Source organism: Geotrypetes seraphini, chromosome 9 (genome assembly GCF_902459505.1).
Source record: "Geotrypetes seraphini chromosome 9, aGeoSer1.1, whole genome shotgun sequence".
In the NCBI taxonomy this organism is placed as follows: Eukaryota; Metazoa; Chordata; class Amphibia; order Gymnophiona; family Dermophiidae; genus Geotrypetes; species Geotrypetes seraphini.
Genome location: NC_047092.1, coordinates 64781483 through 64807055, shown reverse-complemented (window position 1 = coordinate 64807055; position 25573 = coordinate 64781483). Strand labels below are relative to the sequence as shown.

General features: G+C 41.6%; 1 protein-coding gene across 7 annotated transcripts in view; it reads right to left on the bottom strand.

Moving 5' to 3' along the window:
• The window catches only part of TMEM117 (transmembrane protein 117), a 649075-nt gene that overhangs the window by 270506 nt on the left and 352996 nt on the right, over window positions 1-25573 (bottom strand). The window lies entirely within an intron of this gene.

Below are 25573 nucleotides of genomic sequence, written 5' to 3'. Positions count from 1 at the left end.
GTGGGCAGTCGCCAGGACAGGAGGGCTTGGGCTCTCTCCTGGCCCCATCGTAATCAGCCAGGGGAGAGGGGGGTTGGGTATCACCGGGGCAAGAGAGCTTGGCCTCCCTCTTGCCCCCGATGCTGTCGGGGACGGTCAGGGAGTCAGCGGGACAAGAGGGCTTGGGCTCCCTCTTGCCCTGATCTTAGTTGGGGATTCAGGGTGTCATGGGGCAGGAAGGCTTGGGCTCTCTCTTGCCCGGATCGTTGTAGAGGGGGTGGATTCTGTAACTGGTGCTCTTTTTGACAGACACCGGTTACAGAATCCAGCGTTTACGCGAAGGACTGGTTCCTCCTTCGCCTAAAAGCCCTTGTTTTTGGCATTTGGGACTTAGGCTTTTTTGGGGTTCATTATATGTAGTAATTGTAGACGTAGTGGTGGTCTGAGTGTTTAAACAGCTGAACGTAGAGGCAGGCTATTATCAAAAAAGACCTCCTTTTGGACGTTTTTATTGGATAATGGACATTTTCCCTGCTTCTACTTTCAACGTTTAAGGCCTTAGGCCAAAAGGGGACTTAGACGTTTTTTTTATTATGCTCCTCTAAGTTTCTGAATGATTACAGATCTATATTAGTACAAATCAATCACATATATGTGCCAGTGTGACCTTGATAAAGATACATGAACAAGCATACTGCTTTACAGTAGAGAATTTGATGTTCAAACTAAATGAAACCTTCAGATTATATACATAGACAATCATTTCAAAATAAAGAAATGAAGCTAGACAGGGCAAATATGATTTCAAAGTACACAGGCTCGTATCTGGCATTTTCAATGACTTCTCATCTGCAGATACAACCACAACATGAACCAAAGAATAAAGGTTTCACTGAAGCTGACTAAAAGATCAATAACAAGAGATATCATCAAAACCAATGTGCCCGTATATACTCGAATATAAACTGAGGTAACCTTCCCCCCCCACCAAAAAGGAGGAAAAGGTTGACTCGAATATAAATCAGGTGGTTAATATTCAAGTGTAGTGCCCTGCCAGGCTCTGCACCCAGTCCCACCCCCCTCCCTTTCTCCCCTGCCTGGTTTTGCATCATGTTTTCCTTCCTCCCCCCCTGCTCTGCCAGGCTCTGCACCCAGCCCCCCTCCCTCCCTCCCCTGCCAGTCTCTGTACCCAGGCTCCCTCCCTCCCACCTCCCAAGTATATCTTTTAAATGCCTGGTGGTCCAGCGGTGGGCCGAGACAGGAAGGATCCCTCCCGCCTCCTGTCCCAGCCAACTCTGAGAACTTTTTACCTCTCTCCCACCTCCCTGGTGTACCTTTTGAATCCCTGGTAGTCTAGTGGTGAATTGGAGCAGGAGCGATCTTCCTTTGCTCCTACCCCGAGGAGAGCCACAAGCTGAATGGCTGCCGCAACTTCTCGTGTCAACCTCATGAGTTCCCATGGTCTCATGGTTGCCGTGAAAACTCACGACAGCCATTCAGCTAGGGTCTCTCCTCGGGTAAAGAACAAAGGAAGATTGCTCCTGCTCCAATTCACCACTGGACTACCAGGGATTCAAAAGTACACCAGGGAGGTGGGAGAAAGGTAAAAAGTTCTCAGAGTCGGCTGGGACAGGAGGCGGGAGGGATCCCTCCTGTCTCAGCCCACCGCTGGACCACCAGGCATTTAAAAGGTATGCCAGGGAGTCGGGAGGGAGGTAAAAGTACTGAGAATCAGCTAAGACAGAAGATTGGAGGGATCTCTCCTATCCTGGCTTACTGCTGGACCACAAGGTCTTATGACAGGCCCTGCAGAAGCCTGTAACAGGTCTGGGAGGGGGGCAGGTGGGCGCTGATCCGAATATAAAGAGAAACCCACATTTTGGGGCCATTTTTTGACCCAAAAATCTTGGTTTATATTTGAATATACAGTACTCCCCTGACACTGGAACTCCCATGAATTTCAAAAATCTTCAAATGCGGTTTTTAGCCTGTCAAAAGGCAGGGGAGGCAGGAGAGGGCAGCTGGAGCACTAGCGGGTGAAAAAAATCACTCGCAATCTGTTCCGACCACCTGCAAAGGGACTTGAACAAACTAGGGGAATGGGCGACGAGATGGCAGATGAAGTTCAATGTTGAGAAATGTAAAGTATTACATGTGGGAAACAGAAACCCGAGGTACAACTATACGATGGAAGGGATGTTATTAAATGAGAGTACCCAAGAAAGGGACTTGGGGGTAATGGTGGACATGACAATGAAGCCGACGGCACAGTGCGCAGTGGCCGCTAAGAAGGCAAACAGAATGCTAGGCATAATCAAGAAGGGTATTACAACCAGAATGAAAGAAGTTATCCTGCCATTGTATCGGGCGATGGTGCGTCCGCATCTGGGGTACTGCGTCCAATATTGGTCGCTGTACCTTAAGAAGGACATGGTGTTACTTGAGAGGGTTCAGAGGAGAGCGACGCATCTGATAAAGGGGATGGAAAACCTTTCATACGCTGAGAGATTGGAGACTTAGAGAAGAGGAAACTTAGAGGTGATATGATAGAGACTTACAAGATCATGAAGGGCATAGAGAGAGTAGAGAGGGACAGATTCTTCAAACTTTCGAATAATAAAAGAACAAGAGTGCATTCAGAAAAGATGAAAGGGGACAGATTCAAAATGAATGCTAGGAAGTTCTTTTTTACCCAACGTGCGGTGGACACCTGGAATGCGCTTCCAGGGAGCGTAATAGGGCAGAGTACGGTACTGGGGTTCAAGAAAGAATTGGACAATTTCCTGCTGGAAAAGGGGATAGAGGGGCCACCGCGTGAGCGGACTGCTGGGCACGATGGACTTCAGGTCTGACCCAGCAGAGGCATTGCTTATGTTCTTCCTGTAGTAAAGTCGGGCTACACCAATCAGGAGCTTCTTTAACACGCAGCTCCTGATTGGTGTAGCCCAACTTTACTATAGGAAGAGGCAGTCGGAGCAGACCATGAATGAGCGAGTCCTATTTTTTTTTTTACACAGGAAACAAAGAATAATAATTAAGGAAAACAGGATGCTATTTTTGAGACATAGAATGCTGCTTCAAAAAAAAGAGGACATATGGCCTTGCCTCAGTTCAACCCTGTCGTCGCCCCACCCTTGAGCCCCGCCTCTGCCCTACCCCTCTCTCAGGTGGCTGCCTGCTGCGTGCAGTTAGTGCTGTAGCAAGATATATAACTGCGCCTTGTGCAACTTGCCTTCCATCATGGTGCATCCCCTTCCCTCTCCCATGATATATCAGACTTTCACTTTTGAGTTTTGTACTTTATTCAAATAAAAAAATACAATTATTTTTTCTACCTTTGTTGTCTAGCTGTCTAATTTTTCTAATCATGTTGGTCTCAATCTCTGCTTTCCTGTTTTCTCAGCTCTCGTGCCAGGTCTTTGTGTCAATTTGTCATTTTTCTCTTACCTCCTGTCTTCTTCATCAGCTCCATTACTAAATCCGTCTCTAACAATGTTTTTTTTCCCTCTCAGCATTTTTCAATTTTTTTTCTCCCTCTCTTCATTCATTCTTACTATATAGTTTTCCAATGTCCCTATAGCTATCTTTTTTCTTACACCACACCTCTCTTTCTTCTTTCTCTTATTCTCCAGTCTCACTAACTCTGTCCTCTACTCCATTCCATTCAGCAAGTCCTTCTCTCTCTTTTTCCACTTCTATCCACTTTGTCACTCCTCTCTCGGGTCTCTCTTCACTTCCATCCAGCATCTCCCCTCTGTCTCTCCCCACCCTTCCATCCAGCATCTCTCTATGCCTTTTCCATCCACCATGTTCCCTTTTTCTCTCATTGTCCTTCCATTTAGTGTGTCCTCTCCTCTATCCTTCCATCAAGCATCCCCTCTCCCCATCCTTCCATCCAACATCTTCTCTCTGCCCCTTTTCTAAGAAGTATGTCACCTTTTTCTGTCCTCACCTTTCTATTTAGCTCGTCTCTCTTCCCTCTTCTTCATCCTTTCATCCAGCATCTCCCCTCTCCCCATCCTTCCATCCAGTGTTCACACTCTATCCTTTTTCCATTAAGGATTCCCTTTTTCTTTCCTCCATATTTCCATTTAGCATGTTCTACTCTCCGCCTTTTCCATCCAGAGTCCCCTTTTTCTCTTCCATCTTTCCATTTTGCATGACACCCTCTCTCCTCCCCCCCCATCCTTCTGTAATCAATCAAAAAATAAATTTTAAACCCACTTGGGGTCTGGCGGGGGGGGGGGGGGCTGGAGGCTTTCCCATGGTCCTGCCATGGCCTGTGGGTGGGTGTGGCATGGAATTGCTGCTCTGGGTTGGTGGGAGTGCAGTAGCAGGAGGCAGGGAGATCAGAAAATTTCAGCTGGTCTATCTCCCAGTGGCTGCACCACTTGATGATTCTGCATTCTGCCCGCCGGGGAAACAGAGGAGGGATGCCCTCATTCTGGCACATTTGCGGCAATGAGGAGCGGGGCCAGAGAGGTCTAGCACTTGTGGGGGCATGCCAAAAAATTAGGACAGGGCCGGGAAGAGCAGAGAGGGTTCCCTGATCACCACCAACAGTGGCAGAAATGTAAATGGGCACCGCCTGGAAGAAGGCTGGAATCTGGAAGACTGTTGGGCTGTGGCCCAGTTGGGGCGAGGTCCTGACAGGTGCAGATGGGGGATCTAATTGGCCACAAGCTAGCATACCACTATAACCATGAAGTGCATCACACTCTTCTACCACGGTCTCAGAACTGGAGCATACGCAAGGTATTTATATCACAAACTCGAGTGATCAGCATAGTAATTTAGCTCCCTGCTCCAATCATTGACCGCTTAGGTTTTAAAACATATAAACTTTAATAATTTAATCTTAAAATATTTCTTGTGGAAAACTTTTTTTTATATATATACTTTTAGTTCATTTTATTCTAATTCATTTTATAGAAAACCTCACTATCAGTGCAAATTTGCCCACTTTGTATGCACTATTAAGGATTTGAAAAAATGACAAGCTACTTATCTTTAAACGGCGCTTGTCTCTGGATATGTTTTTTTCAGCAGTGCTCAAATAGTTGCACAAGCCAGTATTGTACAAGCCGACGCGGCCAGCGTTTCGCGGACTCACTGTTTGTCCGCTGCTTCAGGGCCAGCACTGCGGCATTCAATTAGCATTCAGTTCCAACGTCAAATTTTTCAAAACAGTGAGTCCGCGAAACGCTGGCCGCGTCGGCTTGTGCAATACTGGCTTGTGCAACTATTTGAGCACTGCTGAAAAAAACATATCCAGAGACAAGCGCCGTTTAAAGATAAGTAGCTTGTCATTTTTTCAAATCCTTAATAGTGCATACAAAGTGGGCAAATTTGCACTGATAGTGAGGTTTTCTATAAAATGAATTAGAATAAAATGAACTAAAAGTATATATATAAAAAAAGTTTTCCACAAGAAATATTTTAAGATTAAATTATTAAAGTTTATATGTTTTAAAACCTAAGCGGTCAATGATTGGAGCAGGGAGCTAAATTACTATGCTGATCACTCGAGTTTGTGATATAAATACCTTGCGTATGCTCCAGTTCTGAGACCGTGGTAGAAGAGTGTGATGCACTTCATGGTTATAGTGGTATGCTAGCTTGTTTCCATTTATTATTTACTACCACTTGGGATACTTGTTTATGGATCTAATTGGCCACCAGGGGTAGCAGAGGTCCTGCAGCACCCTGGCAAAGAGTAGACCAGAATCCAAGAGTAGAGTTACCAGATGTCCAGGTTTCTTCAGACAAAAGTAATAAAATAAAAAAGCCGTATCTGGATGTCCGAAAGAGCCCTCAAAAATAGGACATGTCTAGGAAAATCTGGACATCTAGTAACCAAAATTCAGCGACAAAGCTTATTTCCCCCGTAAGATTGACATATTTTTTTACGATGATGTACTTATTGCGATGACATATACCAACCATGTTTACCTGAAAATAAGACACTGCCTTATATTAATTTTGAGCCCAAAAAAGGCACTAGATCTTATTTTCGGGGAGGTCTTATTTTTTTTTCATGTACAATGATTATCTGTCCCTTCCTCTCCTCCACCCCTATTTTCTTTCTCTCCCCCACATGTGCAGCAGCATCTTTCCTCCCATCTCACCCAACCCCTTGTGCAGTATCTTTCTATCCCTCCCTCCCCTTGTGCAGCAGAACCCTTGCAGCTTCTATCCCTCCCTCCTTCCCATTCCTTGGGCAGCAGAACCCTTGCAGCTTATATCCCTCCCTTCCTCCCATCAAGTTTCAAGTTTATTAGGATTTTATATACCGCCTATCAAGGTTATCTAAGCGGTTTTTACAATCAGGTACTCAAGCATTTTCCCTATCTGTCCCGGTGGGCTCACAATCTGTCTAACGTGGAACATTTTTTTAATCCCTCCCATCCTCCCACTGTCGCAGCGCACCCCCCCCTCCCTGCTCACCCTTTCATCTCTCCCACTCATCCGAACCCTGACCGCAAGACCGAAATACAGTACCTTATAACAAACCACTTCGTCGGCAGCACAGGCCCCACTGCAGCATTCTCATGCCTGGGCGTTCCTCTGCTGCATTGCTGATGGCACTAAAAGCCACACTACGGTTTTGTAAAAAAGGGAGGGGGTGTTAAATGATCCACTATGGAGCTATTTCAAAATGAGCTGAACATACCTGATATGTACGGGAAAGTTTGATGAACATGAGTAGTTTTATGAATACATGGGGTTAAATGCATCAGGCTATTAAATTCACTATTTGACATATTGTTTTATACTCCATGGGAATTTACTATTTGGCATGTTGTTTTATACCTTATGGGGACTGATGTATGATTTGCTTAAAGCATTGAATGATATGAAAGAATTTTTGACAATGATGGTACACGATGCAGATGTTGTTACTAGCTAATAATTTGTAATTTTACTGGCAAGCTTAAAGCCTTTTAATTCTGTTACTTGGAGGACTGGATATTCTTAGGCCTTTTTCCTTGTTGATGTTTCTGATTTTTAAAGAAATTGCACTTTGTTTCTGCAGCACAATTCACTGTTTAACTGTGTCAGATTCTATTATAGAATATTGGTTTAAAAAGTTTTCAAAGCATTTTTTAAGCAACTATATTTCCCATATTAACACATATTTTCACCTTTGAATTCACACTGGCAGAATTTGGTTGGCTTTCATCCGTTCAATTGTCATTTGTCTATTTGTTATAGTTTCAAAGTTCACTTTTTTATTTCCAACACTAGACACACTTTTCAAAACCTATAAATCATATTTCACAAATTCTACAAGCATACGAGGGCAGTTTGAAAAAGTTGATTAAAAAACCAAGTTTAACAAATATTTTTTTTTAATTTGACAAAACCTATTTTATCAATGGATGGAAAACTGGACACTCGCTGGACTAAGTGTGCAGGACAAGATGGAGACTATTTTGAGAAATATAACTTTTTTAAAAAAATGTTTGTTTTTAACTTATTTTTTTACCAAACTTTTCAAACCACTCTTGTATATGTGTTCATTTTTATTCTTCATTATGGAGTCCTCTTACTAAGGCCTGCTAAATGCTAAGGCGTGCTAAATCGGTTTGAGCAGTGGCAGCTGGCAGCCAGAGGGCGCTTTGATATGCTGCACTGGAATGGATAGTGTGCAAGATATACAATTTTGAATACGTTGTAGATTTTTTTCTACATATGACACCTGCCTTTCATATGATTCTAGGTAAATCTAGTTAGATGCATATGTGATAGTTAAGGCCACGCACAATTAGAAGCTAATGAAAAGTTTGGTACATAGATATAAAAAATCTGAATATGGTTTGCAGCTGAGGCCAGAAAAAGTAGAGATTAACAGAAAAACACTAGGGGGTATTAGGCAAAAAAAGCATAATAATATTTTCTGTATGTACTTTGCTGGATTAAGCAAGATCATGGGGGAAATCAGGTATACACATAACACATAGAGGTATTAATCTGACTCCATTTTTCCATCTTTCTTTGTGTCTTTGTCTAAAATACTGAAGGTTTCCTGCTTTAAAAAGGCTTGGGTTTCTAGTGTTCTTTTTCTGGATTGTCATACCCAGGGGGATAGGAGAAATCTCATGGCCTAATTGATAATATCCTTGAGCTAGTTAGCTTGGAGCATATCTGATTTCACATCCCATGGCTGGGTAAAGAAAGAAACCTTTCTTAAATATGCTCTAAAGAAGTATTGAATATGAATGAAATACGATTGTGGTGTGTTTGGAATCCCAAACTAGGTGTGTGAGAATATGTGTGATAGAATGATTTGTGCTTAATGTAAAAACTGGTACATTTATAAGATTCAAAAAACCTTTTAAGAGATCTTGAGAGGCAGCATTTGTAGTCTGACCTATCTGACCTTTAAGCTAGGCAACTCTCTATACTCTATGATATTGAGGAGGGGGAGGGGGGGGAGGCTCACACACAGTGGCAGTCATTTTCTGTACAGCCTTTAAGCTCCTGACACAGAAAACTGGGTTGATGCAAAGTTTGCTCTGGGTATATTTAAATGGGTTATATATATTTAAAAAGTTCTGTGAAAAAAATATATAATTTGTGAAACTTTTCTTTGAGCCTGGCAGCTATGTTAAAAGGAATTTTTTGTTCATACCTAAGGTCGGCCTCTGTTGGCTGATTGGTTGATAATGAGTGATGTCACATTGGTCACTGCGAAAGTATATAAGTGAACCTGATGGCATAGGCTCGCTGAGCCCATATTGTTTCAAGAGAGGTGCATGTTTCATGCTTGATTGTATGTGGCTCCATTATACAAATTGCCTTTTGACTCAAGAGTTCTGTTAATTCTAATAATAAACAATATCTGATTGGGAAAAATTTGTACAATTATCATTATTCCTGAACACCTAAGGGCGGGGTTAGCTCTGTATGCTGCTTAGGTTAGCGCGCCTTAGGAAAAGGACCCCTATGTTATGATGTACGTGATCATATTTTAGTGTTTTTCAATGCTTTTTATGTTATTATATATGTTTTTTCAATGTTTATTGATGTATTTATATTATGTTTATTTTAAATGATTGTTTACTGTACTATTTTTTTGTAGACCCATGATGCTCATGTTGGGTTAATAAAGACAAGTCCTAGTTCATTCAAACTCTATGTGCATTTTTTGTGCATCATGCCTAAATGTTGCCACATAAATGCTGTGCCGCCTGGACAGACACGTGGTTACTCATTCCCATGAGCCTCCAAATAATACTAACTCAAAAAAAGGAGCTATAATATAAATTGCTTGTGTTATAATTCAAAGAAATCACAATCTCCACAAGGCAATATGCATGAAATTTGTATAAATACTTAGAAAACACTAATAAAATGTGCCATGAATATAAATATAATTGCAAGTGCTCAGTCACCAACCATACAGTGTCATATAAAATGCCAGCTCTGTTTGTGTAGAGGGACCATCATCGCACTCTGAGAGTCCCTCTATCTGCCCTCCATGTTTAAATATTTAAAAAAAAAAAAATATATATATATATATATATATATAAAAATATACTTCTGTGATAATAAAAACAAAATACACTCAAAAAAATATATATAACAGTGACTTATATGCACAATAAAGACAGGCATATGGGGTCAGATAAGTCACTGTTACATATATTTTTTTTGTGGAGTGTATTTTGTTTTTATTATCACAGAAGTATATTTATATATATCTATATCTAATATAATAAAACGGTAAGCCGCGCATGCACACTTCCTATGCGTGCGTCCGTTTTCCGTGAGCTGTAGCGACCCATAGGAAGTGCGCATGCGCGGTTTACGGTCTGGCCTCACGTGAGGCAAGACAAGTGCGCATGCGCGTCCTTCCCTGCTCTCCACCTGCGGAGCAGCGGCTGCCGGCCACTAGCACCCCCTGCCCTCTCCGTCGCCTCCCGGCTCCAGCGGCATAGGCAGCACTATAAACACGCTGCTTCGCGCCCTTCTCTGCCGATTTCCTCTGCTGCGTATCTGATGACATCATCGGAGACAGACGCGGCAGAGGAAATCGCCAGTAGAAGGCCGCGAAGCAGCGTGTTTAAAGTGCTGCCTACGCGGCTGGAGCCCCGAGGTTTGTCGGCGGTGGGAGGGTCAGGAGCAGGCCGGATCGACAACGGCAGTAAAAGTAGGGGGAGGGGCCAAACGGAGCAGGGAAGAGAAGGTAAGAGAAGGGAAAGGGGGAGTGGGGGGAAAATGCTGCTACTGCTTCTACACAGGAAAGGGGGGGATAGGAGGGAAATGCTGTTGCTGCTGCATAGGGAAGTGGGATGGAAATGCTGCTGCACAGGGAAATGGGGAAAAATGACAGACAGACAGCGGGAGGGAGGGAGACAGAAAGAAAGAAAGACACAGGGGCAGGGAGAGGGACAGAAAGACAGACAGAGAAAGGGGGCCAGAGAGAGAGACAGCGGGAGAGGGAAAGGGGGCTGCTTTGGGGGGAGGGGTGTGCTTGGGGCAAACAGCTCTGCTCTGGGGGGAAGACAGAAGGGGCCATGGAGAGACAAAGAGAGGGATAGGGGGCTGCTTTGGGGGGAGGGGTGTGCTGGGGGGAGACAGAAGGGGCCATGGAGAGATAGGGAAAGGGGCCTGCTTTGGGGGGAGGTGTGCTGGGGACAGACAGCTTTGCTCTGGGGGGGGGGGGGAAGACAGAAGAGGGCCATGGAGAGACATTTGGGGAGGAGGAGGGCGCGGGGGGCAGACAGCTTTGCTCGGGGGGAGGGGGAGACAGAAGGATACAGACAGCGGCCAAGGAGAGAGAGACACGAGAAAAAAACACAGACAGACACATCTATTCTAGTACCCGTTAATGTAACGGGCTTAAAGACTAGTATATATATATATATATATATTTATTTATTTATTTATATTTAAACACGGAGGGCAGATAGAGGGACTCTCAGAGTGCGATGATGGTCCCTCTACACAACCAGAACTGGCATTTTATATGACACTGTATGGTTGGTGACTGAGCACTTGCAATTATATTTATATTCATGGCACATTTTATTAGTGTTTTCTAAGTATTTATACAAATTTCATGCATATTGCCTTGTGGAGATTGTGATTTCCTCCAAATAATAGTCAGAACGGTCCAAGGCTTAAATTCAACAATTTCTTTATTTCTCTTGCCACAAAAAAACAACTTGACCACAAACAGTGCTGTGGGGAGTGCCCGCAATCATTTACAATTCAAAATAATCTTCAGCTTCAAACAGGACAAAATAATCACTTTGAAACTCAGTTAGTGAAAAAAAAACCCCTTGTATCTAGGGCAAACTGGAACAGTTTAGCAGAGGTCTCTCCCTTTTCTCTGCTGAAAGCAGGGCTTTACAAATCTCTCTCTCAGGTCTCTTCCCAGGACAGGCCTTAATGCTTATCATTCAAAACAAACAAAAACAAAAGCTTCACTAGTCCTTAATGGCTTTATTTATTCAGGTTAGAGCAAACGGAGATAGCAGTAATCACACAGCTGGAACATTTCCCCTCAGCCCCGTACTGCTGGGATATCAGTGCTTCTATCCCATCCCCCCCCCCCCCCCTAGGTAAGAGCCACAGTAAGTCTTCACGGAGCCAGTTCACTTTTAAAGTTGAAAGAAAACCATTTACAGTTTCTGTAGTTCCCAACCTTTTTGCTGGCTAGCAGCACCTCTGTGGCTACTTCCTCTCCAACCCCATTCTGGGGATTACTTGTCCACTCGGGAGTTACTTCCATAGGCTGGAGCTGTTCTAATGAGGACTACCCATTATTCTCAGCAGCATCGAGCATTACTATGTCTGCCTTCTCCTGAAGGCTGGAGCTTTCCTCCAAGTCCTCCCTCTGGCAAGCCTGCTGCTTGGGTTTGGGTTCCTCTTTCCTGTCTCTCTCAATTCCCCTCTCTGTGTAGTGGGGAACACCCTGATAAGGATTGTTTTTCCTCACAGGTGCTTCCTCTGTGTATTTAGTATGGTCATTAATCTCCAGGGACCCTGGTGTTGCTCTCTTTTCCTTCCCTGGGAAACTGCAACCCAAGGTCCGGTTTGACAGCTAACCTCTCTCCTGTTAATGTGAGAGTTTTTACTTTTACCCACATCCCAGTCATTTTCATGGGTTTTGGATGCCCTGGCACCTTCTGGGCAAGGAATATAGGTCCCTTTCTGCGTCTGCTTAGGGCAAACGGGCGTTTTAGATGGTGCAGCATTGCCCTGCACGTGACAATGCCCACTTACACTAGTGTTCTAAAATATCAATTATCTGTGTAATTACTGATATAGAAATTGTGCTTAGGGTGTAACAACTAGCATCTACATTTCGGCGACTTTTTCAGAATTACCCCTATAGTTGCAGAATACTATGTTGCTGGATTTCCTGCATTTCGCACGTATGTGTACAAATGCCCATGTGTATGCCAGTTTTCTGATCATTTTCCACATAGATGTTAGTGCCTTCTTTATAGAATTACCACCATTTTGTATAAAAGTGAACAAAATGTAAGTGCTATATTCCTGTGCGCATTATTATAATGTGCATATATCCTCAGACAACTTTATTACCGTATCTGAGAACAAAAAAACCCCACTGTTTATATGCTCCAGTGGCTTATAAAATTATCCCTCGAACTATGAGCACATAATTTATTGTGAAACTTGCACAAATGTCAAATATTTAATACTTTTACTTTGCAATATAATATAGTGAGTTTCTCTTTTTAAGCTTTATTGTAAAAACAGGATTAACATTTTCAAAAATGTATTCTCATTTAGCCTGAAGGATCAGGATCAGTGTTGGTCCCTGCAGTTGGAAATTCCCAAGTTCATTTTCCAGGCCGGGTTTCTGCTCCCTGAGCCAGCCAAATCTGGGGCACAAGTGTTTACAGACCCTGGGGTAAGGAACTATCAACCATAACACAATGGTCACACCTACAGGTAAGAATCAGAGCGCATATGTACCGTGCTACAGGCAGAATTATGAACTATGTCCTCTGGTAGAAGAAAGTAACTTCTATGTCCTCTGGTAGAAGAAAGTAACTTCACTATCTGGGTTAATTAGGGGTTACAAAAAAAGACTGACTCGCAAGTATTACCACAGAAAAGGCCAATTCTGCTTATGATTGAAATCTAAATGATCATTCTTTGTTAACAATGAAAAAGACAGTGGCAGGATAGTAAACAGTGATGGAATGTGTGTTGAGAAAGAACAATATAAATAAATATATATAAGAGGTCTGTTCAAAAAGTACCATGACTGATTTTATAAAAATTTATTAAAACAATCTTGCAACTTATTCCATTGGGTCTCCCTTCAAAGTACTCCCCTTCCCTACGTATACATTTTTCCCAATGTCATTTCTACTTCTGGAAACATAGTAACATAGTAGATGATGGCAGATAAATAATAATAATAATAATAACAACTTTATTTTTCTATACCGCCATAATCTTGCGACTTCGAGGCGGTTCACAATGAAGAAAAGCTGTACAAACAGTGAATTACAGGTAAGGTAGATAAGAGTACATTGGACGGTCAATGAGAGTACAAGGTGAGATACAGGGTCAGTGAATTACAAGAATCACATTAAGTAGCACTATACAATCAGCGAATTGCAGAGCGGATGTGGGTAAGAGAACACTGTGCGGTCAGAGAATTACAAAGTGCAAGAAGGATTAGAAGAAAAATATACATTGGGTTGTTGGTGATATTACTTGTTTCCATATTATATTAACATGATCGGGCACCAGCGGGAAGTTGAGTAAAAATTGAGGGGGGATGTTATGGCTGTCAAAGAGTAACCGGTTCCTATTGAGGTGAAGAAGGAAGTTTGGGTGAGGTGAGTGTCTCTAATTGTGGGGGGAAAAGTCTGTCTAGGGTAGGAATTTCGTGAACAAGGTGTTTTTTAATTCTTTCCGAAAAACACAGTGAAGTAGCCTAACCAAGTTTGCAGTCTACCGACTTGGAATTTGAAAGTTCTATCTAGAAAGGTTCGATATCTGCAGCCTGAGATTTTCGGGTAAGTAAAGAGGTTGCGATTTCTGGTAGACCTGGTGGAGGAGTAGAATTCAAAATGGGGTAGCAGGTAGTTGGGGGCCATTCCCCAGATTAGTTTGTAGCAAAGGCAGGAGAATTTGAATGGAATTCGTGCTTCAATTGGTAACCAATGCAACAGTTTGTAGAAGGGGCTAGCATGATCGCTTTTCGTTAGTCCGAATATTAGGCGGATGGCTGTGTTTTGAACTATTCTCAGTTTTCTCAAGTTTTTTTTAGTTATCCCCAAGTAAATGATGTTGCAGTAGTCCAGGTTGGATAGAATCAGTGACTGTACCAATATCCTGAAGGATAGAGGGTCAAAGTATTTTTTTATGGTTTTCAGTTTCCAAAGGATGAAGAAGCATTTTTTCGTCACCGAGTTTATGTGATCGGTCAAGGTCAAGTGGGTATCCAGTGGGTATCCCAATATTTTTATAGTTTTTTGTATTGGGTGGTCGCAGCCATTTACATGTATTGTGGTTGTAGTGATTTTTTCATTTCGGCTTGCCAGGAAAATTTTTGTCTTTTCTGAGTTAAGTTTCAATTTGAAATTAATAGTCCATTGTTCTATTTCGATCATGATGGAGGAGATATGTTTTGAGTTAGCTGTGGTCACGTTTGTTGTTGGAATTAGTATAGAGATGTCGTCTGCGTATATATAGTAAGTTAGGTTTAACTTTTCTAATAGGTGACCTAGGGAGGAGATGTATATATTGAACAAGGTGGGAGATAGGGGGGAACCTTGAGGGACTCCCGAAGGGCTTTTCCAGGGTTTAGAGTAATTTCCTTCATGGACCATTTAATAGTATCGTTTGGTTAGGAATCCTTGGAACCATGTCCACACTCTTCCTGATACGCCCGAATGGTCGATCCAGTCTGCCTAACCTGATTCAATTTAAATTTTTTTCTTCTTAGCTATTTCTGGGCAAGAATTCAAAGCACTCGGTACTGTGCTTGGGTTCCAACTGCTGAAATCTCTGTTAAAACCTACTCCATCCTATCTAAACCCTCCCAGCCATTGAAGCCCTCTCCAGCCCATCCTCCCCCAAACAGCCATATACAGACACAGACCGTGCAAGTCTGCCCAGTACTGGCCTTAGTTCAATATTTAATAATATTTTCTGATTCTAGATCCTCTGTGTTCATCCCATGCTTCTTTGAACTCAGTCACCGTTTTTCTCTCCACCACCTCTCTCGGGTGCGCATTCCAGGCATCCACCACCCTCTCTGTAAAGTAGAATTTCCTAACATTGCTCTTGAATCTACCACCCCTCAACCTCAAATTATGTCCTCTGGTTTTACCATTTTCCTTTCTCTGGAAAAGTTTTTGTTCTACGTTAATACCCTTCAAGTATCTGAACGTCTGAATCATATCTCCCCTGTCCCTCCTTACATTTTCAGGTCTTCCAGTCTCTCCTCAGGAATTGCCAAAAGCTGCTGCGTCAAATTTTGCTTTATGTCTTCAATGGTGTCGAATTGCTTTCCTTTCAGCGTGGATTTAAGTTTAGGAAACAAGAAGAAGTCAGCAAGCGCCAAGTCAGGAAAATAAGGTGGCTGGGGAAGAACTGACATCATGTTTTTGCGCAAAATTCGCAAATTTTGACGCATTCAAAACACCTTCCATGACTCATGACATGGTTCCCTTAAGCCACTTTCAACATTTCATAAGTTTCTTTAGCGGTCTTATCCAATTTAAAACAGAACTTCACGCTGTAGCACTGCTTATTGAGGTCACACATGATGAAAAATAGCTGATCATGAAAACACACTTTTACAAAAACTGCTGTAGCTCAGAAACGAAAACAGATATCAACAAATGGAAAAAAGGAGATTACTCATGAGGTTTCAAGCTACTCAACACTGCCTAGCACAGGGGTGGGAAACTCCGGTCCTCGAGGGCCGGAATCCAGTCAAGTTTTCAGGATTTCCCCAATGAATATGCATGAGATCTATTTGCATGCACTGCTTTCAATGCATATTCATTGTGGAAATCCTGAAAACCTGAATGGATTCCGGCCCTCGAGGACCGGAGTTGCCCACCCCTGGCCTAGCATATCTTAAAAGTACTTCACGTTGGCACGCAATTCAAACTATCCTAGAGCCTTTTGAATAGACCTCGTATGTGGGGCAGAAGTAGGCAAATATCACAAAAAACACACAAAAAAATCTCTATTTCCTACCAAAGATGAGTAACTATTGCAGCACTACCTTTAAAAAGTGGAGCAAAAGACCTCTAAAATAAAGGAATGCTGCTTTTCTGTGCTGTCCAAGGCTTCTATGCAGCATCCCAACCAATCCAGCCCTACCTCCTCTGACAGAACTTCCTGTTTCTGGGCACTCGCGCCACTCTGCTTGTTTCAAGCCATTTTCAGGTTTTATGCTCAAAGACACGCACATTGTTTTGCTCATATTTTTATCTTTGTACCCTACATCGTCCGGACCCCTGAGGAAGGCGGTCTCGCCGAAACACGGCCCATGTAGGGTCCGGCAGGACAATCATACATGTATTACTAATTCAGACTTTTATTTGGATTTTTATTGTGAAGAGTGAATAAAAATCATCTTTTAGAACAGCGGTTCCCAACCCTGTCCTGGAGGACCTTCAGGCCAGTCGGGTTTTTGGGATAGCCCTAATGAATATGCATGGGGCAAATTTGCATGCCTGTCACCTCCATTATATGCAAATCTCTCTCATGCATATTCATTAGTTATCCCAAAAACCCGATTGGCCAGTTGGTCCTCCAGGACAGGGTTGGGAACCACTGTTTTAGAACACCCACATCCACAGTCTGTTGTTTTTATCTTTGCTATTAAGAGACGTGGGGGAAAACAATGCTTGCCCTGGGATGGGTAACATAGAATACTGCTACTATTTGGGTTTTTGTCAGGTACTGTGACCTGGATTGGCCTCTGTGAAAACAGAACAGTGGGCTAGATGGACCACTGGCTATTCTTGTATGTTCCTATATGTTCTTATGTTTTCTTTCCCTACCAAACTAAAAGCCACCTCAATCTATCCCCATTCCCTATGCCAAGTAAGTGGACAATCTCTATTCTCCTGGTGTCGTATCTAGTGCCGATAGCACCCCTTTGAAAATTAAACAGTTCCCTTGTCATACAGTTATTCTATTGCCTGTACACAATTGAAAGGTGTGCTATATCCAAGTCTAAAAGTATAAATTAGTAAAAATGAAAACTGTGGATCATTATGTATGAATACAGAGAAAAGATTAATATGTTGTGACCTTCTACCTGACCTCAAGACAGAAGCATGCTTGATTGGGTACACCTAAAAGAAATGCAACTCAGCTTTTATATGCCACAGCATGATATTTGACTCTCTCAGCTCTTGCAGAAAACACATCAGAGGTTTCAGAGTTCAGAAATCACTTGAGAAAAGTTGCCAGAAACATAGGGCTTCTTTTACGAAGGTGCGCTAGCGTTTTTAGCGCATGCACCGGAAACTACCACCTGCTCAAGAGGAGGCAGTAAGGGCTAGCGCGCATGGCATTTTAGCATGCGCTATTCCGCGCGTTAAGGCCCTTACGCGCCTTCGTAAAAGGAGCCCATAGTGAACCAAATTCAAATTTTACTGATGCATCTTTGTTTTGACAGCTAAGATAGCTGGGTTTGAATTTCAAGATTTTCTTTAACACCAAAATCTACTGCAAAGAGCAATTGTTTAATGTTTGTCCTTTCAGTTTTCAGACAGATTAGAATTTGCAGATAACTCTTGAAAGCATAAAATCATTTTTTTTTTCCTGCATAAATGTAAATCTCAAGATAACATTCGTTACTTTATAAATCTACAATAAAATGTGATTTAGCATAAAAAAAATTATTTTTGCTATTTACAAAAACAGGAAACAGAATTACCTTAAATAAATGTATAAAGGCTTAGCAATCTAGGCAGTAAACATACAAGACTTGATATTACTTTTATTAATATACAGTAATTGTCTTAACAGAAAAAAAAAATTCTAAACAATTCACCAAGTTAGATAAAATCAACATTTTTCGGAGCAGGATACTTAGTGGAGATATCATGCAGAAAGATTTGCTTCTTTAATCTTAGCAATGATAACAGAAATGCCAAATAACTAAATTACTGTATGTAATTTCCTCACTATAATTAAGAAATAATGATCTTGGCCTTAGGTTCTGCATGGATATTAACATTTGGCTGTGGAAGCTGATGACTGGAGCCTCAAGCCATAGCCTCAAGCCATAACCCTGACTGTAATAGCAGATATTGTGCTAGAATTCCTCCTCCTTCTATTTATCATTCCATAGCGCTAAAAGACGTACGGTATCAAAAATTTATTAATGAATTCTGGCTGTCCAGTGTTTCTTGTTATAACAGTCAATAATAGAGTTTTATAGATGATACGGTGATGGATGGGTTAGATTAAAGGTCTATCCAGACCAGCTTCCTGTTTCTAAAAGTGGCCAATAAAGGCCATAAGAACCCGGCAGGAACCCAAAAATTAGCAAGATTTCATGCTCCTTTCTACATGGATAAGCAGTAGCTTTTCCTAGGTCAACTATAACAATAGTTTATAGACTTCATCTATAGGAATTTATCCAAACCTTTTTTTAAATAGAGCTACATTAACTGTTGTTTTTTTTACCACATCTTTCAGCAATGCGCTCCAGAGCTTAACTACTTGTTGTGTGAAAAAACATTTTCTCCTACTTGTTTTAAATGTGCAACTGTGTAGCATCATGGCATGTTCTCTAGTTTGCTTGTTCCACTCCACTCAGGATTTTATACACCTCTATCACATCTTCCCTTCAGCTATTTCTTCCCCAAGCTGAAGCGCTGTAACTTCTATAGGCTCTCCTTAAATGAAATGAGTTCCATCCTCTTAGTCATTTGGGCCGACTACTGTACCTGTTCTAATTTCACTACATCATTTCTGAGGCATGGGAACCTGAATTGCAGACAATTCTCACATTTAACATGCAATAGACAGTCCCTGCTCAGAAGAGCCTACAATCTAATTTGGAGAGATAGAACATAAAAGGGTTGGGGAGTTTCTTGCAGAGAGAATGATAGGATGGACATATGTATCTTACGGTGAGTGGGAGTTAGGAGCTGAAAAGCCGCCGGCAACCTGATACGCTCCCTCAACAGTGCCGCCTAAGGCTGCTGCCTCAGTTAGCCTCATTATAAGACCTCCCCTGGGAGATATGATAGAGGCATTTAAATATCTATGTGGCATATGTATGTGTGAGATAAGTCTCTTTTAACTGAAAAGAAACTCGTGTGAGAGGGCATAGGATGAAGTTCATCAGTTTCAAATTAATGGTTGGAGTAGAGATTATTACATTACATTACGGATGTCTATTCCGCCTTTATATCTTTCATTCTCTACTTGATTTAAGGAAATCTTGTTAACCGATTCGAGCCCTTTCTGAGGGATGAATCGGTATATAAAACTAAAGATTGGATTGGAAGTTAAGAGAGGCTCAGGTGTAATCTAAGGAAATACTTTTTCACAGGGTGGTAGATGCGTGGAATAGTATCCAGGTAGAGGTGGTAGAAACAAAGACTGTGTCTGATTTCAAGAAATCATGGGACAGACATGTGAGATCTCTTAGGGAGAGGAGATAGTGGATACTATGAATGGACAGACCGGATGGGCCATTTGGCCTTCATTTGCCGTCTTGTTTCTTCAATATCTTTTGATTCTTTGAGTTTCTTTAAAAAGCAACAGAATAAAAAGAGGCTCAAACTTCTCATATGTCTTTCACACAGTGCTGTCTTTAATCATTTCTAAAAATCCCATATTCCAACTAAAAAACTACTGTTATTTTACTTCACTGAAAAGGCATTGCCCTTTATGTAAATTAACAGAGATCTCGAAAACTAGCCATTCAATTCTGAGTACCTTATGCTTCAAAATTAGAATTCTTGGAATGAAATCCATCAAAAGCAATTTATACTTCAATGCACTGAGCACTAGCTCATGTTTCTTTAAGGTCAAGTCACCTTTGGTTGCCACTGTTCCCTTCTATTTTAAAATTCTCCACATAATGAATTCACCCCATTTGGCTTGACGTGGAGACTGCAAATTTACAAATTAAATTCACAGGTGTTTTATTTTCCAAACTCTAGCTTTGCTAGCTTTTATTCTAATGCATAGCGGGTTCTTTGAAATGATGCACTGATTACACCTATGCAATCATAACTACAATATGCATTTTTTTTTTCCTTAGGCAATCATTTTCGTACAATATTATAAAATGTATTCATCCCTTTATAACTAATTCCGTCAACTGATAGAACTTAAGAGAAAAAAAAATCTCATTAACGAGCAACAATGATAAAATGATGCAAGAATGCATGAAAAGAATGCTACAGACATCTAAATACGAAAACTGTAAATCAATCATGATGATTAACCACCAGTAAATATTATACACTACTGCTATACTCTCCTTTCTATATGTGCCATGCTTCTGTTTCTGACTAGTCTTTAGCATGAAGAAAAGCCCGACTTTTCTTTCTTGCCACTTCTGGCATTAGCCACACCTACAGTAATATTAGGCATTGTAAAGGGCCTCCATAGCTACAACACAGCCACTTTTTTAGGTGCTGTTAGGTGTCTACAATTTTTTCTTAAACACTTTTATTTTGTTTTAAATTAAGTTTTGCACTTAAATTAGACATTGGTAGGGTATCTACAGGTGCCTAACCTATTTATATAAATATATATAACCTCAGTTTGCGAGTAACGCGGTTTGCGAATGTTTTGCAAGACAAGCAAAACACTCCAGCAAATTTTAACTCGCAAAACGGATAAACAGCGCGTACGTGCACGTTACGTATAAGCATGCACGTCGATGAGCGCTCTGTGCCATGCTTGACGTGCATTTATACATAAGGTGCACATACGTGATCGTTTAGCAGGATGGTGCTCGGCTACGTGGGCTTGGGGGTTCTCCAAAGTTAGTGTGGAAAGGGAGGCTGGTGGACGGCAGAGGCATCGCCCTGAAGCACATCCATCGGGAGGGCAGTAACATGTGGTGCTGCCTGCAGCTGTACGGGGACCCTGAGGGTTGCCAGCGCCTGGCCACCTACAAACTGTTGAAGGGGCTGCAGCACCCAGGCATCATCCAAGCAGGTACCCACCCCTGGCCAACCCCTCGCCACTTCCTCCCAGTTCATTATAGCACCCATTTTGGGTTGTGGAAGGAACTATTTTGAGTCTCCATTATGTCCTATGGGTAAATTTGATTTGATATACGTAGTGCTTTGGATTACAAGTATACTTCTGGAACAAATTATGCTTGTAAACCAAGGTACCACTGTATATATGTATTTAAATATTTATATATTGCTTATAGCCTAAGCAGTTTACATTTAGGTGCTCAAGTATTTCTCCCTATCTGTCCTGTTGGGCTCACAATCTATTTAATGTAGCTGGGGCAATGGGGAGAATAATGACTTGCCCCCGGATCACAAGGAGCTAGCACAGGGTTTGAACCTACAACCTCAGGGTGCTGAGGCTGTAGCTCTTAACTACTATGTCACCACTCTCCCCTATGCCCTTTTAAATTTTTGAAAGTAGTGGAATATTGATTCACTTTTTCCCATTCTACACCACTCAGATTTTGTAGACCTCAATCGTATCCCCCCCCCCCCCAGCCAATCTCTTTTCCAAGCCGAAGATTCCTAACCTCTTTAGCCTTTCTTCATACGAGAGGAGTTCCATCCCCTTTATCATTTTGGTTACTCTTCTATGAACCTTTTCTAATTTCGCTATATCTTTTTTTCTGAGATATGAGTTACCAGAAACTGAATGCAATATTCAAGGTGAGGTAGCACCCCACCCCCACCTCCCTCTCCCCCGCCCTCTTCTGGTTTCCCACTCCCCTCCTTTTCATCTTCTAACCCAACTATGATAAACCTGTGCTAAAAACTACTTTGCCTCCTTCCGCGCTAACCCGCAATTCCGGACAAAATTTTTGTAAATCCGTGTTCAGGACCGGATCCTAATGTAACGGATTGTGAATCCGCCTAGAACTCTTTGGGTATTGGCGGGATATAAGAACCTAATCAATAATAATAATAATAATAATAATATAGAGGCATTATAATATTCTCAGTCTTTCCTAATAATTTCTAACATCTTATTTGCTTTTTTGGTTGCCCTCTGCACACTGGGTTACCGTTTAAGACATGCAATTTACTGGTAACCCCAATTATTAGTATCAAAGTCTCATTGCATAAAATGGGACCTGTGCTAAAATAACACAGGTTACTGGTAAAAGGACATGTCTTAGCAGTAACCCATTGTTGATAACTACACTGCTAAGTCCTTAAGCAATATAAGGGGGAAAGTTATCAATGTAGATTACAGTTAAGATGTGCTATTTTACTATTAACCTCAGATATTAGTAATGAGGTCTCATTGCGTAAATGGGACCTTTGCTCAAATAGCACAAGTTAGTGATGCTCTTAGAAGAACATGTCTTAACAGTAGTCCACGCTGATAAGCATACCACTAGGGCTCCTTTTACGAAGGTGCGCTAGCGTTTTTTAGCGCACGCACACGATTAGCGCGTGCTATAGCGTGAGCTAGCTGAAAAAACTACCGCCTGCTTAAAAGGAAGTGGCAGCGGCTAGCGTGTGCGGCATTTTTAGCACGTGTTATAAACCGCTAGCGCACCTTTGTAAAAGGAGCCCTAAATGTCAAGTATTTAAAGATATTGCTCTGTAGCTTTTTATTCATGTTACAACCATATTCCAACTCAATTATTCCCACGTCTGATGAAATGGACTGTTCCTCAAAGTTCATACCTCAATAAATAGGTTAGTCCAGTGGTTTTCAAACCTGGTCCCTAGAGGCACCCCCAGCTAGTCAGGTTCTCTACTGTATGCTAACCTTTCTCATTAATATTTATTCTGGATTTCCTGAAAACCTGACAGGCTGGGGTGTCTCCAGGACCAGCTTTGGAAACCGCTGGTTATTCTAAAAGGAGACTAGCCTGTTTATTCTTGCTAAACCAGACTAACATGAATACCCAACTCTGGAAGTTTTTAGTCATGTATGCAGTTCAGTAATTTTGCACAATGAAGGCCTAAAATTACTTCTTTAGTTCCACACAACCCTCGTACATTTTATCGCATACATTCTTGTGCCAGATTTGTGCTGCCCATGTCTCAGTCACATCGTTTTAAGGCTTCCCCATCAGCCTTTTGTTTTAACCCCATTTTTGAATGAAAGAGTTCTTTAGGATGAATTAAATAAAAGTCCTATAGCTGAAGAACCATGACCTTCTTTCAAAGGACTCTACAATCACGACAGTTATCAGCACGATAAATATTCTCAATTAATGTTTGCTTCAAGGCTGGGCATATAAATCACACCTGAGTTGAATATGCAGTGTAATTTTAAATTATAAGGTTATGTTTCTGTAGTGAGACAGGTCATCTGCTAGCTTATTTTTTAATTTTCTTATTTAATCAAGGCAGATGAATTGGCAGCAATTCAAGCTTGTCTTCAGACAATGTAAACTGATGATTACTAAAGACAAGAAGTTTCAGAGTTAATATGAAATGCTAAGAAATTTGTAATTTTTATAATATGTTAAAATTGTGTATGCCAATCAAGCCTCCGGCTCTAGAAAGAAAAAGAGAATATTTCCGAGCCAGTAAGTTTCTACTGAAATACTACAGATTTGGGCTAGATGTACTATTAAAGATTTTGAGTGCATTATCACACAATAGCGCACATTAATATGAGCAGAGGAGATTGAGAGGGGACATGTTCAAAACATTCAAGGTACTGAAGGGGATAGACTTAGTAGATAAGGACAGGTTGTTCACCCTCTCCAAGGAAGGGAGAACGAGAGGGCACTCTCTAAAGTTGAAAGGGGATAGATTCCATACAATACGTAAGGAAGTTCTTCTTCATCCAGAGAGTGGTAGAAAACTGGAACACTCTTTCCGGAGTCTGTCATAGGGGAAAACACCCTCCAAGGATTCAAGACAAAGTTAGACAGGTTCCTGCTGAAACAAGGAGCTATGCTGGTAGGGCTCATCTCAGTTAGGGCGCTGGTCTTTGACCAAAGGGCCGCTGCGTGAGCAGACTGCTGGGCATGATGGACCACTGGTCTGACCCAGCAGCGTCAATTCTTATGTTCTTATAGGGTGCTGGCAATTTCCCTTAAGAACATTTCCTCATAATGTCAGGTTTGCCTTAAAATCCCCAATCCCCTCCACCCCCCAACCACCAAAGGGAAAAATAACACGGAGGAATGGAGCCAGAAATACAGGAACTAGGAAGTATAAAGCTCAGGGCACAGCTGGGCTAGAGAGGCCCAGGGAGAAGGAGCAAAGACCTACCGCATATGCCTCTACCACATACATGAGAACCAGAATCACAATAGTGAGGTAGGTCCAGTTTAACTGTGATCAAGTAGTTAGCATATTGGATCCAGCCTAAGGCAGACTGGCTGTTGAAGTGCTAAGAACTGTACTGATAACTCTGGGAAGCCAGATTAGAGTCAAGAGAAGGTTTTCCCTTATTAAGAAACTGTAGTGCCTGCAGTGGTCCTGGAGGAGCAAGCCAAAAAGGATAAGCCTATATTCAAGGTTTAGTTTTGCATTTGATTTCTCCCTACACTTGTGAACTGAACAGGACCCCTTTCTAACAACCTAAAAAAAAATGTTAATTTCATTCAATTTAGCCTGCTGCATGGTGTCTTTTTGTCTTTGCCCTGAGCTTGTCCTTGCTCACAGGTATCATTATGAGTTTAAATTCAGATACCTTTTTAATGAAATTGGACCTAGTAGTGTAGTCAGACAGCAAATTTTGGATGGACCTAGAGGCAGAATAGAAGGGCATGAAAGGTTCTTTCTGCACCTTTCCTGCCCTTCCCCACCAGATGAAGACCTTCGCCAATTCTTCAAAGGCTCTCAGAACGCCATGCTTCCAAGTTAGGCAATTGGCATTTTCATGCTTAAGCTACACACCTAGTGCATACTTTAATAAAAGACTGTCATTTCAAAGCACACTTTTGAGCCTTAATCACAACCAGTGAAGGAGTCATTCAAGGGAAAGACAATTTGACTCTCTGTACAGCTCTTCCATCTCTGCTGCCCATGGCTACTATGTAGTTTCATCCCTAGGGAGCAACAGTAGTAATGAAGTCGTCTACTTCTGTGAACCTTAGCCAAAATGTAAAACAAATGATTCCTTCCTCCTGCTCAGACAAAACAATACATCAAACAGTTTAACTCACAAAGAATCTGGGTGTAAAAACTGATTTAGAGAGTAAAAAAAATGTTCAGCTTCTACTGTAAGAATTCTCTAATTAGAATGTCTTTTAATCCTCAACTTTATTCATACATCTTTTAAATATGAGTACTGTAGAAGGGAGAAGTTTTAATATATAAAAAAATCTCTTCATGGCAGCAAAGTGATTTAGTGTAACATGTTAGGTATTAATCTGTGATGACATTCAAACTGTAAGCTTTCAATGTCTCAAGTTTTTTTGGAAAAGGCAGTTTTGCCTGTCCTGCTGAATCACCAATTAAGGATCTTGAGT